At 47.1% G+C, this 8332-nt stretch overlaps 1 protein-coding gene across 1 annotated transcript in view; it reads right to left on the reverse strand.

Moving 5' to 3' along the window:
* The window catches only part of SH3BP5 (SH3 domain binding protein 5), a 62808-nt gene that overhangs the window by 19958 nt on the left and 34518 nt on the right, over positions 1-8332 (reverse strand). The gene's annotated exons all lie outside the window — the stretch shown is intronic.

The raw sequence follows: 8332 nt of genomic DNA on the forward strand, positions 1-8332 counted from the left end.
CTACGCAGGTGCAAATAATCAGCAGGAAGGCTAACCACCGAGCTATTTCACTTTTGCCATCATTTTTATTGCACATGTTTGCAAATTTTCAAAAATAAAAAGTTTACAAAATTGCTTCTCTATGCACTACTCAACTATCACTTTGCTATTTATCTACCCCACAGTTCTTTCTGTCTCAAAACTATGCCACTGAATTGAGCAATAGCATAATGCAAGGGCTATGGGGAGGTGCACATGGTCAAGTTCAAGTAGAAAGCTGTTTCAAGTCAGGTGATTTAAAATAATGGTGAGAAAAACTTTTAACACAGCTGGGTAAATCTAAAAAAGGACTGGGTACTAGAGAATATTACAAGAACTTTCATTTCTTAGGTGTGAAAATGTGATCTTTTATAGTTTTTTATTTATTAGAGATAAAATACTTAAGTATTTCTAGTTGAAGTGATAGGATATCTGTAAACAGTTTTAAAATAAGAAAACACGGGCATCTGAGTGGGTCAGTTGGTTAAGCATCTGACTCAATTTCAGCTCAGGTCACCATCTCATGGGTTTGTGAGTTCGAGCCCCACATAGGGCTCTGCACTGAACAGCACAGAACCTGCTTGGGATTCTCCCTCTCGCCCACTCTCCATGCCCCTCCTCTGCTCATTTGTTCGTTCTCTCTCTCTCTCTCTCTCTCTCTCAAAAATAAATAAACTTAAATAAGAAAACAGGAGAGTGGAGAAGATGTGATCAGCAAGATGTTAGTTGCTGGTGATGGGTACGGGGGTTCACTGACTATTCTCTGCCCTTTGCTGTATACTTGAAACATTTCATAATAAAAAATGGTAAAGAAATGTTTTCTGAAGGCTTGCCTATTTACCTGCCACATAATCACAAAACTCAAGAAAACTCACTAAAACGATAGAGAAACCGAAGATATTTGTCAAAGGTTGTCTTCACTGAAGGCAAAATTTAAGCAAATGAATAAAACCACAGAAGTATCAGTAAGACTGGCAAGGAGGGAAAGTTAAGAGTCAGAACGCTGTCCAAGTAAGAGACAAGTTTCCAAGACTGAAAGGGCTCCTGATCCCTCAAAGCCCACCCTGCCCACGCACGATGTTTAAGTTGCATCAAAACGTGGGGGTCCAACGTGGTCCCCCGACATCCTGCTAGTGGCCAAATCACTCGAGTGTCCAGAAGCTCTCAAGTCTCTGTCTTGTCTGCTAGGACTTAGAGCCCATATACCCACTTGCGACAGAGCACACGTCAGGCAGGCTGAAACCAAACTGCAGGCATCTGGCTAAGTCCTGTCCCTCCCTGCGTCTCTACTGCCCTGAGAGGAGCAGGGGTGTTTATTCAATCCTGCTGGACGCCAGGTGTCCCCCGTCACAGAATCCAGCCTATCGCCCCCGCTGGTTAGGTACTGTTGTGCCCATTTCACATCCAAAGAAACGGAGGTTAAGAAATTGGTCTAAGGTGCTTGAAAGAAATGACAGGAAACCCAAACCCTAACCCTCTGACTTCAGTGTCCTGGAGAGGAAAAGCACAAACACAGAGCCCTGTATTACTCACTTCTCCAGCAGGGAAACTTCCAAAACTGATTCCCTAGATCTGGATGAGAAATCACAGGACCCCATGGGCCCCCCTCAGTTCAGTAAACAATCTCCCCCACATCATCTGCACACCCGCTTTGCCGAGCGCTGTAGCCAAGATGTCTTCTCTGTAGAGCGTCCAGAGGCTTGATGAGCCCTGCCCAAGTTCCCCCCACCCCAAGCTCTGCACCAAGAAACAAATGCACCCTAAGGAAACCTCAGGGGATGTTTTCCAGCATCAGTTCTTTTTTTTTTTTAATTTTACTTATTTATTTATTTTGAAAGACAGAGAGAGACAGTGTGAGCAGGGAGGGTCAGAGAGAGAGGGAGACACAGAATCTGAAGGAGGCTCCAGGCTCTGAGCTAGCTGTCAGCACAGAGCCCGACGCGGGGCTTGAACCCACAAACTGTGAGATCATGACCTGAGCCGAAGCCGGACGCTTAACTGACTGAGCCACAAAGGCACCCCCCAGCATCGGTTCTTACCTACATTATTTTACAAACTTTCCAACTTGTCTTCTAGCTTCCAGTCTCATATAGCCGTTGAAACTCCACATGGCATCCATGTAGTCTCACACAATAGCACCTAGGACACCTGGTCATCTGCCTGAAGTGCCTGTCTGATGATGTCACTCCCTGACGAAAACTCCCCATGCCAACAAAACCAGCCACGGTCCAGGTTCTCACTTCCCATCCACCCAGTGATGCCCAACCACTCACCAGTCCTTCAACACTCCTCGCTCCTGTATGTCCCATTCCTTCCACCAGCAACACATGCCCTGCGTCCTAGTCTCCACCTAGGGAACTCCTATTCATCCTTTAAAACCCATCTCAAATACCCCATCTTCTGTGCATTCTTTTTTCACTACAGCATGCTGGACTACTCATTTGTTCAACAATCCTATCTTCTTTCTTATGACACGTCATAGACAAAAAACAAAAAACAAAAAAAAAGTCCTTGTCATCCTTCAGCCTCTTCCTTGCAGTGAACAGTCCTATTCTTCTAGGACGTACAGGTTTCCCTCTTTTCTCAACCCCCACTGATTAATTTTCCAACCCTTGATGGAGATCTCATTCAGATTTGACCTGCATGGCCCCAAAGCAACTGGGCACATGATAGTTTGCAAAATAAAACCTTCCTGAGGGCAGGAAGTGTGGTTTACACCTTACCACGCACAAAGACCAGCACAGAGATGAACACACGTCCCCACCTAGCGCCGCTCTCCCAGGCACTCTGATTATACTGGCCGTGGCTCCCGTACCCCATTTTGCTAAGGAAGGCCATGATCCAGCCCTGCTGACACGGGTAGGAAGACTGGTTGGCAGTCTACCATTGACACCCACCATTCCCAAAACAAGAAAGACTCCCAACTCCTTCAAGTCACATTCGGACCATTAAGAAACTAATCTGAGGTGATACAGACAACCAATGAGAGCGTGTGACATCATTAAGCACACAGCAGGGAGGCTGACTCTGGATTCCAGAGCCTGAGCCTGCCAGAGCTCCAACCATCCCCCTCACGCCCTGCCCGCTCACTACCCATGCCACATACCAAACTTTCCCCAGCTACCTGTGCTCCACATGTCTCCATTTGGAGGCTGCTTTCTAAAACGCCTAAAATAGGGGTGTCTGGGTGGCGCAGTAAGCGTCCAACTCTTGATTTTGGCTCAGGTCATGATCTCACAGTCATCATATCGAGCCCTGAGTTGGGCTCTGCACTGAGCCAGAACCTGTTGGAGATTCTCTCTCTCTCTCTTCCCAACTCATGCATTTTTGCTTGCTCTCAAAAATAAATAACATTTAAAAATAAATAAAATAAATGGGTTCAAAGTCATGAACATTCCTCGTGTCTCAGAGACATATATAACGGGAGTATCTATTGATGCCCCTTCCCTGCCAGCTGGCATCTGTAAAAAGAAGTTCTTAATTGGAGAGCTTCCCTCTATCAGCACTGGTCTCCCACAAGCCAGCGGTCCACAGCTGCTGGGCTCCACGTCCCAGAGGCTGCCATGAACAAGGCAAGGGACACACCCATTCTAGACAAAGTGACTTCCTTTAACACTAACTCACTTGGCAACCTGGAACGGAGGGCTAGAAACAAGGTTCTCAAACTTTTCTATTCTTGATCTGAAAGCCTGGGAGAAACCCACCACGGGGGCCTGAAGGGAGCTCAGGAAGGAAAAGAAACAGTAGGACAGCTCAACCCCAGGGCTACTGCCACGTGCTAAGCGGTGAGACATCAGTTCAGTGACCTGGACCCAGGATCCTTGGCGTCAGTGCTATAGCAGAAAAGGTCCAGGATCCAGAGAGTCTCCTTTCTGCATGGAATTTCTATGAGCTCTACAGCACCATCACCAGTGACTCAGGGAGGCTTAGAAGAACAGGGACTGTGTTACTGAATTTTTAAATTCCCCAAACCTAGCCCAGTGGCCCGTAGCTGCAGTTGTTTAAGAAATACAGGTTTAATTAAGGGACCAAGCTAGGGTACAAATGATAAGCCACAGACAACTCCGTTGTGGTCAATCCTTTAATAAGCCTTGTGATTTTTTTTTTCTTCTATGGCTCACACAATCAGATTTAATGTCTCCATGGGTGCAATGATCCTTGGAAATGTCCATTTACATGATGTGAAAACTCATCTGGATAATGACCTAATTGTATATACTACGTTGTGCTAAACAGTGTGTCATGAATACCATTCTCTCAACATCAAAATAAATCCCCCCTCCACCTTATCGTACCTCCCCCAAGCTAAATGATACAGAACCCAAGTCCCAGTGGGTCTTCAGAAAATGTGTTCCTGGGAGAAATTTTACGCCTCTGAATCCACAGGACCAAGCTTCTGCACTTATGTCAGCAGTTTGCCACATCATAAGATAGTGGATATGGAAACCCACTTTGAAAACTGCCCAACGCGTCTTGAATTATTCTACTCTTCACTTGAGTCTTCTCAAGATTACAAACTCCCTAAAGGCAGCGACCACGTTCTGTACCTCTGAGTCACTACGACCAGGATAAGAAGACTCTGCACTTAGAAACAGGGACTATTTCAAACCCTTCTTGAGCCAAAGACCTTGGCTGCCCTGTCCCACCATCTCTGAGTTTCAGGCTTTCCTGGATCATCTGGCACTATCCGCTGCCAGGTACACCTAAGTCCAGCCAGAGGAACAACCAATTCACTGAAATGCCAGCCCCCCTCCTCCAACCCCTCGTCTGTCTCTGGGTCAGCATGACTTGGCTTAATTTTAACTTCTACCTGCAGTAAGATCTCCAAAAGAACTCAAGGTCAGGGGGTCACAGATAAAAAGGAGCGCTTAACATAAACCAGAGTTAGCACAACGTAGCTCCCTGCTTAGCTCGGCCTATGGAAAAGCTGGGGGTCTGCTGCAGCACAAGGCAAAGATGTCAACAAGGTTAAGGCCAGCAAACCCCAGCAGGAGCTGACGGTCAGAAAGTGACAGGGACACAAGAGCACAAGCATCCAGAGCCCCTCTGGCTCTGGAGCAGTGCCACTTTGAGTCACCAAGGGATCGCTGAAAAAGATAGGAATGGCTTTGTGATAGGGCGCGGCGGCAGCTGGGTCCCCAGCTCAGGGGGCCAGGGCGGCACTAGCTGGCGTGGCAGGGGTGTTCCAAGTGAGTGGGGCCTCCTGGCAAACCCTCTCCTTTCCACCTGCTAGTGCCAAGCAAAGCTCCCCTGGGGTCTGAGGCCGTCTCCCAGCTCTAAGGGGTCAGAAACAAACTGCAGCCAGTAAAACTAAGAAAAAGGATAAGACACCCCATGGAAGAATCCAAACATCCCAGGGCCAAGATGATCCTGCCTTAAGCCTGTGCAACTCAATTCCAGGCATTCCTTTCATCAGGCATTCACTTCGCCTTCACCGTGCATCGTGCATCATGCATTGTCGTGAAGATCTGTGAAGGATAATGAGCCTTTTCTGTCCTCAGGGAGCTCAGGTGTCTAGGGCAGGGTTCTCCCCCCTGGGTGGAGAGGTGAGGAACGCAGACATGGAACCCAGACTCCCTGAGTCAAACCCTGGCCAGGCCACTCGTTGGCTGGGTGGCCCCCAAGCACTGTGCCTCGGTTTCCTCATCTGCAAAATGCAGGTAACCACAGAAGCTCCCTCATGGGGTTGCTCTGAGGAACGCATTAACACATGCCAAGAGCTCAGAATGCGCACCCAGTAAGCCGTACAGAAGCGTCAGCTGTTATAGAAGCAAGCGCATGAGCAGTATTAGCTCACCGCTATTAACGCACAGGACACGGGTGACCTTTAAGGGAAGCTGATGAAAACCTTGAAATTATGTTTGTAACTTCTGCACCCATGCACACAGGTTTTCAGAGGATAATACCCACGGCCTTCATCAAATTCTCAAGAAGCAAAGCTGAGGGACAGCTTAGTGAGGGAGGGCACTGCAGGACAACTGCAGCAGCTCCCCGTGCCCTCATTTTAAGTGGGCAAAGGGGAAAAGGCAAGTAGAGCTGCCCTAGAGAACTTTCTGCAATGACAGAAATGTTCTCTATGTGCGCTGTCCCCCAAAATAGTAGCCACTGGCCTCATGTGGCTTTTGGGCATCTGAAACGCAGCCAGAGAGACTGAAGAACTAAACTTTTAGCTTTATTAGTTTTAATAATTGGCCTTTAAGTAGTCCCATGTGGCTAATGGCTGCCATTCTGCTCATCAGAGAGCCAGTGTGGGGAGGAAGACACCACAGGCAGAGAACAGAACACACAAAAACGCAAAACACTCTGCGATGCGCTCACAAGTAGGGAGTACAACTACAGGAGGCACCCAGCAGCGGGGGCTGGTGGTGGGACGAGGGAGGGTGTACTGGAGGCCAGCACAGGGGACACAGGTGCCAGCAGATGGGCGCTGTCCACACTGGAAAGCCCTGTGTGCCGCGCTCAGATCTGGGCCAGGTTCTCCAGAGAAACAGAACCAAAGGGGATGTGTACACAGATGTCCCTCATTCCACAGCACTTCGCTTTACTGCACTTGAATTCAAGGATACTGAGGGTTTTACAACTGAAGGTCTGTGGCAACTTTTTATCACGCAAGCCTATTGGTGCCATTTTTCAACAGCATCCATTCATGACTCTCTGTCACCTTTTGGTAATTCCCATAATATTTCAAACATTTTCATTATTGTTATATTGGATGGCTGCAATCTCAGGATAAAAGTTGAACGGATGAGGACTTGATTCTGAGGGTGAGCAAAGAAAGTGGTTTCTTGAGATGGAAACAACTCCGAGTAAAAAACGCTACGAACACTGTTGAGATGACCGTGAAGGATTCAGAATATCACATCACCTTAGTTGAGGAAGCAGCAGCAGGGTTTGAGAAGATTGACTCCAACTCTGAAAGAAGGTCTACTGTGGGCAAAATGTTATCAAACAGCATCACAGGCTGCAGAGAAATCATTCCAGAAAGGAAGAATCAGCTGAAGTGTAGACCTCACTGCTGTCTTATTTTAAGAAATTGCCTCAGTCACCCCAACCTTCCGCAACCAGCATCTCATCAGTCAGTAGCCACCAACATCAAGGCAATCCTCCACCAGCAAAAAGGTTACAACTCGCTGAAAGCTCCGATGATGGTTAACACTTTTTTCTTTAGCAATAAAGTATTTTTAATTTAAGGCATGTACTTTTTGAGAGAGAGAGAGAGGGATAGAGAGAATGAACCCCAAACAGGCGCCACACTCAGCACAGAGCCTGACACAGGGCTTAACCCCATGACCCTGGGATCATGACCTGAGCTGAAATCAAGAGTTGGACACTCAACCTACTATTCGAGATAAATACAGTTTATATACACATTGTGGAAAAAAAAAATCATTTGACTTGCTTTATTGCGACACTGCAGTGTTCTGGAACCAAACCTACAATATCTCCAAGGTATGTCTGTTTATAAAGAAAAAAGTTTTAAGTAATCAACTCATGTAATTATGGGGGCTGGCAAGTCCAAAATCTGCAAGGTGGGCCAACAGGCTGAAGACTCAGAGAACAGCCAGTACTTCAATCAAGTCCAAAGGCTGTCTGCTACAGAATTCTCTCTTGTTTGGGGCAGAGTCACTCTTTTGTTCCATCCAGGCCTTCAACTGATTGGATGAGGCTCATCCACATTATGGAGGGCAATCTGCTTTACTCAACCCCACCACTGTGAATGTAAATCTCACCTAATCAACACCATCACAGAAACATTCAGAATAATGTCTGACCACATACAGGGCACTGTGTGGCCCAGCCAAGTTGACACATAAAATCAACCATCATGCACACTAAAGTTTTTGAGAACTATCAGCAGAACTGATTCTGGCAAGATTCAGTGGGGAGGCAGTGGGGTAAGTAGGGGAGGGGCACCAGGAGGCAGGAATATCAATTGAAAGGCTACTTCAATCATCCCAGCAAGACATCAGGGCTTCTACCAAAGAAGTGTCAATAGGAAATGAGTCATTTAATTAGTAATTGTTAAAAGAAAATACACACACACACACACAGTTACACCTTCATGGGAAGTTACGATTTCCTCCTAGGTCTCCAACACAATATAAAGAATAGGAAGTCTCTCCACACACCACAAAGGGAGGGAAGTGACATAGCAGAGGCAAACGGGGCTTAACACTTCCCTACTCCAAGGAGTCCTTGGTCTGCTCTGGTGGGTCACACCTGCTCACCTCTAATTCCTTCCATCCCAGAGCCTTTCTACGAGACAGTAAACCACAGCGCAGACATGGCACCGTCAATTAGCTGCCTCCCGATA

The sequence above is a fragment of the Suricata suricatta genome, chromosome 5 (assembly GCF_006229205.1).
Source record: "Suricata suricatta isolate VVHF042 chromosome 5, meerkat_22Aug2017_6uvM2_HiC, whole genome shotgun sequence".
In the NCBI taxonomy this organism is placed as follows: domain Eukaryota; kingdom Metazoa; phylum Chordata; class Mammalia; order Carnivora; family Herpestidae; genus Suricata; species Suricata suricatta.